The sequence below is a fragment of the Podarcis gaigeae genome (assembly GCF_964106915.1).
Source record: "Podarcis gaigeae genome assembly, chromosome: Z".
NCBI lineage: Eukaryota > Metazoa > Chordata > Lepidosauria > Squamata > Lacertidae > Podarcis > Podarcis gaigeae.
The window spans coordinates 44,115,252-44,126,903 of NC_139691.1; positions in this window are offsets into that span (position 1 = coordinate 44,115,252).

The window sequence follows — 11,652 nt, forward strand, 5'->3', positions numbered from 1 at the left end:
CTGTGCTGTTGGCAGAATTCGATCGCGGCTCTTCAAAGAGCCTAAAGAATCGCTTCGCTGGATCAGATCAAAGGGACAGATCTCTTTCCCCCACAATAGCCACCCAGATAGGAACGACAGGAGGTGTCTTATACTGAATCAGAGCATTAGTCCATCTAGCTCGGCATCTCCGCCACTAAAACCAAGTTCTCCAGGGTTTCAGGCGGGGGGGCGCCTCTTCTCCGCAGCCCTACCAGGCGATGCTGAGACCTTCTCTGGGGACCGAGCCTGGGACTTTCCGGCATTGGACTAGATGACCCTTGGGTACCTTCCAACTCTACAATCCTACGATTCTATGATTCTCCATTCAAAACAGATGCTCTACCACTTTGAGCTATCACTCCTTCCCTCCAGCAAGCCCACAAGCAGGGCGTGAATGCAGTAGCTGCTGTCCCTCAGCTCCTGGGACTCAGTGGTACCACTGCCAATGAATCTAAAGTCTCCATTAAGTATGGTGGTAAATGGTCACTGGCCAAGGTCTATCTTCCATGTGTCTGTCCAATGTCCCTTTTAAGGCCTCTACATCAATGCCTAGCCATCACAACATCTTGGCAAATTCCATAAATGAACTATGCTGCATCGTGGGTGTAAGTCCTTACTTTCTTCTAACCTGTAACTTTTGACTATCCATTTTATTGCTACACCATGCTACCTCCTCCTTCATCCTTCCATTATTGCCAGTCTCTTATTTCTCTTTCCCAGTTATTTTCCATCTTCAGTCCCCCCCCCAACACACACCTTGCCATTGTCAACATTCTCCTGCTGTTGGCTAGAAGAGATCAGTATGAATGGGCTATCACAGATCTCTACCTCTGCAGAAAGAGTTTTCCTTTCAACTTCCATCATCCCAAATGCTGTTTGATTGAGTCAGTTCACACATAAATCATTTATCCATTCATTCGGAAGAATCATATCCCACCTTTTGGCCTAAAGAACCACTGGGAAGCTTACAACAGTTTGAAATAATGTATGTCTGCGCAACACATACATAATCCATACAACCTAGCACCAGCTAGCCTTTTGACTGATTGATGAGGCAGAACATCATTGCAAGCAGTGTTTCCCCCCCTTTAAACACACACACACACACACACACACACACACACAATGTTTAGAGGTACTCTCATTTTCCTACTCAAATTGAAATACTGCCCCTCAATGAGGCCAAACTTAGATTCACAGAATGCTTAGGGGTATGCATACCCCTGCATTCCCCCAGAAAAAAGCACTGATTACAAGTGTAGAGAAATCAGGGGCTGTGGATGTGCTTCACCAACAGCTAAAGGCAGGACTGGGAAATATCCTTGTCTGAAATCCTGGAGAGTTGGTGATAGTCAGTGTAAATGATACTGAGCTAGAAGGATCATTGGTCTGACTTAGTATATGGCAGCTTCCTATGTTCCATCTGGGAATACCATAGCTCGGTAGTACAACATCTGCTTTGCATGAAGAAGAATCCAGATTCAGCAACTCTACGTAGGGCTGAGAGAGAGTTGTGCCTCAAATCCTTGAGAACTGCTGCCAGTTAGTGAGGGCAGCACTGAGCTAGATAGACCAATGGTCTGGCTCAGCACACAGCATTGAAATATTTTGCTATGTATGTACAGCCCAAAATCTTCTAGATATGGACTCTGTCACTGACCTTTTGTAGTACTTGATGCATCATTAACAGTTTGAGTGTTTACTTAGCATCACTCTCCGCCCTGGATGTTTATCATGACCAATGCACACATCATGGTATGCCGTACATTATGATAAACACCAAAAATATTTAGTGTACACCAAATAAGGCAAACAGAAAACATTTCTCTTACACAGATAAATGCCCCTATCTGCCAAGTGTACATTTGGTGGCATACCTAGGTTTTACTACTGTGTCATGAGTGAATTGAAGCAGTCCTTAATACCCAAAACGAAGCCAAATCCACCACAAACAGAGATGCTGCCTGAAAACCTAGATTAATTATACTGGTGATTTCCATTAATTGAACCCAGTGCTCTTTTCTTTTTTCTTTAAGAAAAAAAGGGTGCCAGTAATCATTGTGAAGCTGTTAAAGTAAGTGCCACGCTTTTAACATTTATTTTCTTTTGTAGGGGAGCACTGCATACCCCTCAGTACCCCTAGAAAAAAAGCACTGTCTGCATCTAAGGGATATAAATATGATCTCGGTGCAACACTACAATACATAAAACACTGGTAATCTTCAAGCACCATCTGAAACCATTCTTATCTCACCAAACATTAGGTGGTTCCTTACACACTGCTTCTGGGAAGGGGTGTGTGTGTGTGTGTGTGTGTGTGTGTGTGATTTTGAATTGCTGCCTTTCTATATATTAGTATGATTCTAAAGGCTGTTGTAAGTCACCCAAATCCCTGCTAAATCAGACCAACAGCCCACCTAGTCCAGAAACTGATTTTCAACAGCGATTATTCAGATGTTATTTGGGCTGCTCTGGATAATGTAACCTGTGTATCTTACACCAGTGTGGCTTTGGTAAAGCTCTGTGCATTTTAAAGTTCCATTAGAACTGGAGTTGTAATTCCTCTGATGCACTATTAAAGCATATCAGTACACAGACAATAGAAAATTCTTCATATGACATGGTCCTAGGTTCAAGGTGTGATGATGGTCACTTGCTTAGCTGGCATTAACAAAGAGTACTAGACAAATTCTAGATGGGTTGGCTATGTGGAACTTTCACATACAGGTACAAAATACCAGGGAATAATATCAGATGATGAAAACAAACGCTGCTTGCAAGTTCACCAAAACACCAAGCTGACCATTGTGAGCAGTGGCAGATTAAGGGCAGCACAGCCAGTTCCACCACACTGGGCTCCAAGCCTAGTGGGGCACTGCAGGGTATCACAACTATGACATAGGGAATTGAGCAGAACGGAAGGCAAGTGGTTGGGGGGGGGGTACCAAATTTTGGCCTTTCACCAGGGCATTTCTGAAGGCACGTGAAGCTTGAGGAACACAGTCTTGGTCTGCAATGCTATGGCATCCTAGGAGGCCACTCCCACTGAGCTCAGCTGTGACTTCTGCTCTCACTGCAGCAAATATCTGTGAAGTCAAAAGACAAGAGGTGGAAGAGGACCATACTTTACCTGCTGCCTGCTGCCAGCATGTGAGAGATGCTCACAGTTAAGAAAGTTCACATAACTTCATATTTGATCATCTAGCCCAGATTGGGGAATCTATTCAGTTGGAGGGCTGCATTCCTTTCTGGGCAATCTTCCAATGGCCACATGTCCATGGTGGATAAGGCCAGAGGCAAAAGCGAGCAGAGGAGCAAATGAAAATTTCACCTTTCTGCTTTAGACTAGTTTCCACAGACACTCATGCACCCCACTCTGTTATCCGTTCAGACAAGCAAGAGTCAGTATCAGAGTTCAAGGGCACATTCCATTCAGGCAAAAATACAGAGTGTAAAGCATGGACCAGGGAGGGTCTGGGGGGGTATTAAAAGGACCAGATGAAGAGGTATGGTGGGCCATATTCCTACCTCAGGTCTAAAGTTCAAGCTAAATATTGTCTACTCTGGCACATACTGGCTCTACAGGCATAGGACTTTCTCATTACCCTTATTCTTTTTACTTGGAGATGTCAGTGACTGAACCTGGGATCTTTTGCATGCAGAAACAAAAACACCATGTACTCTACCACTGATCTATGATTCATCCCTCTTCAGTTAGGCAAGAGGACATGTCTGTTAAAACTGTTTAAAAAGGAGTTTAATGTTTTCATCTTTCGTGTATGTTAGTTCACTATTCTGTGCAACAGCAGCCCTATATGATGATCCTTTTCCACCACAACTAAGATGCAGAGTTGACAGGCTGGCCTATGCAAAGAATTCCCTGCACAGGTTAGACTTGAGATGGGGTAATCAAATGCAAAGGAGCACCTGAACAGGAAGCTGCCCTGTACTTAGGGCACTGAGCCTTGGAGCAATGCAATATTTGTTTGTATGGAGAAACTCCATGTCCCTGAGGGCCCCATGAGGACTTCTGCACTCCTTGTACAGTGATGGTATTGAAGAGAGAAATTAAGCAATCACTTAGTTTTTCTCCTCAATCTCACATTCCTTCATGCAGCTGTTGAGGGTAGCAGGTCCATGTTCTCTTTTGCTTCTGTTCATGTAAAATACAATGGAATGGGATCTCATCTAAGATAAGTAGCCTAAATTAATCATTTTTCTTTACCCTTTCACAGTAAACTTTGACTGCTGGCACATTGCATTTCGAGTGTTCATAGCCAAGGGACCCATAGCTGTTTTGGGCTTAAAGGAACTTGAATGCTTAAAACAGCATTGGAGAGAGTTTCTGGGCCATATGTTTGCTTTAGTCATGTGTCAGGGAGGGTGCAGATTGATCCCTATATTGCCCTGTGGAATATTTTAACATCTTTCTCCACTGGATCAACTGATGGGGGGGAAAAACAGTTTACTTATTGAAAATGCACAAGGATGAACTGTAACCTGCTTCATTGGACCATAGAGAACTTCTGAGCCTTGGCATTCTCTCACTGCAGCTTAAGCAGCTGACAGACCTAGCAGGTTCTCTTAGGGCTCTGAAACCTGCTGTCTAGCCAGTAATCTTTCACAACATAAAAAGCACAGAAAGAAAAGAAATGCTGGTGGTGGGTTGGTGGGAGAGCTTGGTGCTGCGTCTTTGCATTGGATACAACAATTGGCCCAGAATCCTATTTTGGCTCCATTTTGAATGTTGCAGTGAGAACTGGGTGGGGGAGCAAATGTGTGCACAGGTGGAAAACAGCGCAATTTGAAAGTGCCAACTTCCTGCCAATATTCATTTTGGATTCCCCATCTCAACCCTATTCAAATGCTTGCTTGAACTTTTTAAAATCTGCTTGAATTGGAATTTCCACATGCAAATCCTAGACTCAGTGAATATAAGGGTGAAACATTGCTTTTGCTTCTTATGTTGTTCTGTTGTTTAATTGATAACTATCTAGCAAAGGGCCTTAGACTGGAAGAATACTATAGGAAACTACCTTATCCAGAATGAAGCCATAGGTCCATCTATCTCAGTCTGGTCTACAGAGAAAGTTGGTGACTCTCTTGGGAACATATATAGCAAACCATCTAGTGCAGATAATAATAATAATAATAATAATAATAATAATAATAATAATAATAATAATAATTTATTTATACCCTGTCCATCTGGCTGAATTTCCCTAGCCACACTGGGTGGCTAGATAGACTGCTGATGGGGGGCATTTGGCCAACAACCATTTAAACATCTGCATTGGCTGCTTATTGACTATTGAGCCTGGTTCAAGGTCCTTGTATTAATTTACAAAGCCCTGAACTGCTTAGGGACTGCCTGAACTCTTACATCCCAGCTTCATCACTGAGAATACTTGAAGGAGCAACACTGGTCATTCAACAAGTTCACAAGACTGATTTGACAGCAACAAGAAATTAAGCCTTTAGTTTCATTGGTCTTGTCTTGTGCAATACTTTGCCAATAGAGATTCAGAATAATTATATTAAAATGTCAACCTACAGATTCATTTTTCATTTTAATGCATAGCTCACATGATCTATATCATTTTAAAGATAATCTTCCAAAGTTTCAAGATCTGGAAACATGTAAGTAAAACAACCAGAAATGTGACATGCGAGATGACTCAGAATTTCTTTGGTTCCACCACCACCACACCACCCCCCGCCACAAGTTCAGTTGAAAACTTTCCAAGAAAATAGAGAACATGTTGATGACCCTGTATCACAGTGATAGTTTTGCTATCTCATTTGGCGAACTAATAAGATCAAAGGAACTTAAGACAATGAAGCTTACATTGGCCAAGCATTCTGTTAGTCACAAAAATGCACACCACTCTTCAGTAAATGAAAAAAGAAAACACACAGACCATATGTTTTAACCTTCTTCTTTGATAGATAATACTTTATTCGGCTATAAGCCCACAAGGTAAAACAAATCAATAGATAAAATAGCATTTTACAATCTAAAATATCAACTAAAATATTTCAACGCATAATCTCCTTCACATTATTTACAATCTCTAGATGTACCGTGTTATGGCCTTGAAGATCAAGATGGTGCATAGAGTTTACTGGATTTTTAATAGTCATGCAGCATTCCATGAAGTCTTTTATATGAAAGAACTGAAATCAGGAATCTAGCAACCTGTAATGTTCTATAAGAGTCAATGTCCTGGAGTAGATAAGCTAGATGTAATTCAGGTGGTTTAGCAGCAATTTCCAGAATGATTGAACTCAGGATCCTTGATCGGGGAACAATGTATAAGGGGCAATTAAACAAGATATGATAGAGGGATTCTATTGATTTTCTTAATGCTGAGAATCTTCTTCTTTAAGATTCTCAGCATTAAGAAAATGTATTATGATGTTAACTGAAATGTGTTTGGCATGCCACATTTCTCGTGATCAATATAACACAACAATGGTGAAACTTGCACAGCATAAATGTGTTGCCACATGTGACATTTAAACTTCTTTTCGGACTGTTGTAATTTCTTCCCTTAAACCTTAATAATTATTAGGGGAGCAATCCTATGCACTAATGCAGGGGTATGACTTCATCATCCCTGGAGGTGCACCCCATTGTCTCTCAAGACAGATGGTTGCCAACAACAAAAATATTATGCAAGAGAAACTGGTGTAAAGCAAGCTGGTGTGAGTTAAGCCAAAGTAAACTTACAACATGTCCAAACTCCATTCAGCAGTGGGGCTGCTGCACTGCCTAAGCTTGGAAAAGGGGAAACACATGTTTAAAATTGTGATCTACTGTATGCTGGGTTGCCAGATCATTTGACCGAGCTGAACACGCTTGAGATCCAGCCTAAGCCCCTCTGTGGTCTTGTCCCCACTGCATGCCTGGAAGACGCCCCCTTTTCAGATTTACACTAGTCTCAGCTCAGCTGGCTTGAGCTCAATCATCTAAGCACCAGTTGAACTGGCATGATCAATTTACACCAGCGTGTCTCTAGCTGAGCCTGGATTGGGGACTTAATGCTTATGGAGATCAGCTGCATCCTAATTTAAAATAAACGCTACAAACACCAGAAATATTGCCTCTGTGGTAAATGTGATAAACCTGGAAGAAAGCGCAGAAGCAGAAACAGCTACATAAGTACTGTTGTCAGCTGGCAACATTGTTATTGTTGAGTGTGAGACTAGGAAATTGAGAAGAAAGGGTTGTTGTTTTTAGCCAGACAATGCAATATGATATTTATGAGTATGACATTCTCAAGGTTTTTTTTAAAAAGGGGGGGGGGACTTCTGGGACGTTTGTCTTCACTGCAAATGATAAATGCGGGGTTGAAAAAAAAATCACCAAGGGGTTGCCATAGCTAAGTGTAAATTCCCATGGGCAGTAATGCTTCCCACATAGGTTTTCCCACATAGGCAACTTGTGAATGCGTATAAAAGTGTTACATGCAACGGTTCTTTCTTAGGAGGCATTAGTTTGTGGGTGCCTATAAATGAATTGTTACATGTTACATTGGTTACGTTACACTGATCACAGGTCTTTTGTTTTGAAAACTATTTTTTCCCAGGGTTTCCAGTAAACATTACCATAAGTTTGACTATTGCCCTTGAAATATTAGTTCTTTTAATATATTTCCACTGCTGGGCCCAAACCAATGGATTCAAGTTACAAGAAAGGATATTCCAACTAAACATCAGTATGAACTTTATGACAGTAAAGATAAAAGATGGTTAAGTCCAGTCAAAGGTGACTATGGGGTTGTGGCGCTCATCTCGCTTTCAGGCCAAGGGAGCCGGCGTTTGTCCACAGACAGCTTTCTGGGTCATGTGGCCAGAAGGACTAAACCACTTCTCGTGCAATGGGACACCATGATGAGTGCCAGAGCACACGGAAACGCCATTTACCTTCCTGCCACAGCAGCATCTATTTATCTACTTGCACTGGTGTGCTTTCGAACTGCTAGGTTGGCAGGAGCTGGGACAGAGCAACAGGAGTTCCACAGTGGTGGACTTTCTTTCCTTGAAGGTTTTTATGCAGAGGTTGGATGACCACCTACCATGCATGATTTAGCTGATATTCCTGCATCACAGGGAGTTGGACTACATGACCCTTGGGGTGCCTTCCAACTGTACAATTCATACTTTTAGAGAAAACACTTACCCAAGTTAGAGGTAAATTCTCGAGGCTGCAAAACTGTTACATTGGTCACATCTTTTAAAACAGAATAGAACGGAAGCATTTAAACTACCTGTGGCATTCTTCTTGATTGTTTTTGTAGAGAAGATCAAGTTGGTTAATAAGTTGCAGTTAAATAATACTTGCTAAAACACAAGATATTATGTAAGGAAGCTTACTAGTGTTACATTGGTCACCACAGAATTACCTTTCAGCAAGTGTTTTGAATTTTAAATACCTGCTGAAAACTTGTATATTCCATCAAATTTATCCAAGCAATTAAGAATACCTATTTCCATAATGGCTGATTCCTGGTGTGTTTATGTGCATGCACACAAGTGTGTCTGTGTGTGTGAATGGTTTTATGTAATCCGCTTTGACCTTTTTATGAATAGTTGTATATAAGTAATTTTAAACAAGTGAGCAAATAAAATAAACATAGGAAGCTGCTTATATTAATAACTCAGTTCACTGGTACATCTAGCTCACCCATTAGCAATAACTCTCAAGCGTTTCAGAAATAACTTCTACTACTAAGCAGAGCACTATAGACAGTAATGGTGTAACTTGGCACCTGATTGTGTAAACAAGCTCCCTCTGTATAGCTACAGAAAGAGCATATTGCTATTCTGGTCCTTCTAATGCCCTGTGCATGTCACCATTAGTGTGTCACTGAGGCTTGTGCATCCCTGCAGTTCTCTCTGTGAGTGCTCAGCAAGGACTTCCTCTCATATTGCAAAGGTGTGGAACATGCTATCACCATCTCCAGGAGCCTGCGTGCCCATCTCCCTTTTGTAGTCGGTGTTGCTATTGTTGCACGGTGAGGTATTTTTATTCCTCACCCACAACGATTATTAAGAAAATCAACAGTTACTGCATTTAGCAGTAAACAGCCTGCAGCGTAATTGTACAGAGCAGAACAAGCACCATGCCAGACAGAAGCAAAGGCACACAGTCTGAATGTTGCAGTGTGTGTGTGTATGGAAGAGAGAGAGAGGTGGACCCTGTTGTCACTAGCATGCTTTGGGAGAATGGGAGGGGTGTGTGAAGCTGACATGAAGGGCAAAGAGAGCAGGGATCTGGCAAGATGCCCACCTTGCCTGTTGATGCCTCTGAATCTTTGCTTTTGTCACAACATCTGGCGCTCAGCAGTCGCTTTGCTGGATCTGTGTGCTTCTCCTGGATGAGACTTAGGGGGCGGAGGGGCAAACTGGGAAATGGCTAGTCCCAGCTATCAACCCACTAGGTGGGCTCTATTCCAGAGTCCTGGGGGTGAGTTCTGTAGCCTGACAAAGGATACCCCCCTTTATCTGCTTCCATTTTGGAAATGTATTATGAGGAACCAATTGTTCTGAGACTCTCACCGCATTCACACCATACATTTAAAGAAGCAACGATGCAACTTTAAGCAGTCATGGCTCCCCCCTAAGAATTGTGGGGGGGGGTGTAGTTTGTTAATAAGGTTGAGAGTTGTTAGGGAGCCACTCCCCACACAGAGCTACAATTCCCAGAGCTCCTTGTGAAAAGGGATTAATTGTTAAACCACTCTGAGAATTATAGCTCTGGGTGGGGGAATACCTTTAAACAAACTACAACTCCCATAATTTTTGAAGGGAAGCCATGCTTGCATGGCCCAAAGGGGGACTGAATATGCACATGTAGGAGATACCTGCAGGCCTCAGGATTAGAAAAAAGATTAGAAAGAAACCTCCAGGGGGTCAAAACCACCATCATAAAAAAATCCTGATGAGGATTGAACATGGTCAGTGGCCATAGAATACTGAGTGTCCAGGAGGGGGAGAAACTGGGGTGAGGGAGAACAATATGGTATTCCAGGAAAAGGGAATTATTGCCTGGTTTGAACCCTGAACATGAGCAATCCATGCTGCAATGTTTTGCTGTAGCCCCTGCTTGTTATTTTAATAGTGCAGAACATTATCTTTCAGTGCCATCACCATCCCTCTGTATTATACTTTCCTGGTGTTCTGAAAATGCATCTCTATTTCAGTTTGGGTAGTCTGGCTACTGCTTTACATTTAATCAACTAAGAGTGCCATTCCATATACACTCACTTGGGGAGTAAATCCCATTGAGCTCAGTGGGCCTTAGTTCTGAGCATACACATAGCAGATTGCATGGCTAGCCATTGATTAATCAGTTCAAAGATAACATGGGTAGTAATCCTACAACACCTAACCTGAGAGGAGTAACCCTACTTTATCTTAATGCGACTTGCTTCTTAGTAGACACGTATGGGATCGAACTTAAAAATTACTGAATCTGTTGACAACTTTCAATCTCCAGCTGGGAAGTCTAAGCAAACTGGCAGCTTAATCCAATAAAGCACATCCATTTGCAAAAGGAGTGTTGTCCTTTGAACCACACATTATCTGAGTGAGCAACTCAGGTGCCTGATACAATACAAGTGCAAATGCTGCACATTTGGCTTTTCAAGCACTGAGGATCATCTGGTGGCTGCTGAGACTACATTGCCTGTGCCAGCACAGTTTTATTTCATATTGTGTGGGCAAAAACAGGCCATCTGACATCAGTTGGTTGACAGGTGGGTCAAACTTGGCCCATGGGGCTTGCAGGGAGATAAGGATCATGCCCACCAGCTAGATCCAGATCCCTATCTATGCTACATAGCATGCACATGCACACGGACAGACATTTCCACTTTGGCTTCAGGGGGCAAGTGCATCAGAAAAATACAGTCTTTCCTGACCAAGAGGTCTTGATGCAACTCTGAAGAATTAATTTGTTTGTGCATTTCCAAAACCTTCACAAGACCAGCCCAGCCCTACTATCTGGATTCTGCTCCCAGCACAGAAGGCAGGTTATGATTTATTGTGCTTGGCACTGTAAGGGCACACTGTGTCGACTTTTCAAGACAACCTCTGGCAGGGAACTCTCTGGCAGACAAAAAATAGTAACAGGTAGGCGTTTAAGAGACAAAAAAACCCAAACATCCCAGGTAACCTGACCTGAATTTAATGAACCACCATCAACACTCCTGCCCTGCTCCCACCAGTGAGAGCAAAAATTCTGTGCATAACAGAATTTCAGAAGATATAGCCCTAAAGGGGTGGGGGGAGGGGAGGAGAAGAGTACATTCCCATCTGATTTTATGTAAGGCTTTGTTGTTACACCAAGAGACAATCTAGGCTGAAGCACAACGAATCTGCACCAGGAGGATATTTTGGAACCTGAATGTCTGAGCTTAGTGTGGGTGAGAGCTAGCTTCAACCTTTGCCAAAGGAGACGTGAATGACTGTAAGTTCCCCAGACTTCCGTCAAGGTGGCAGTATATTTCGTTTCTCATTTCTCACAGGCTCCCAAAGTCCTTTTGATGTGCAGAGACAATAGGCAAGCAGACTTAGGGGGCTGCTGTCGCTTTTTAAAGCAACTTGGAATGCATCAAAGACTGT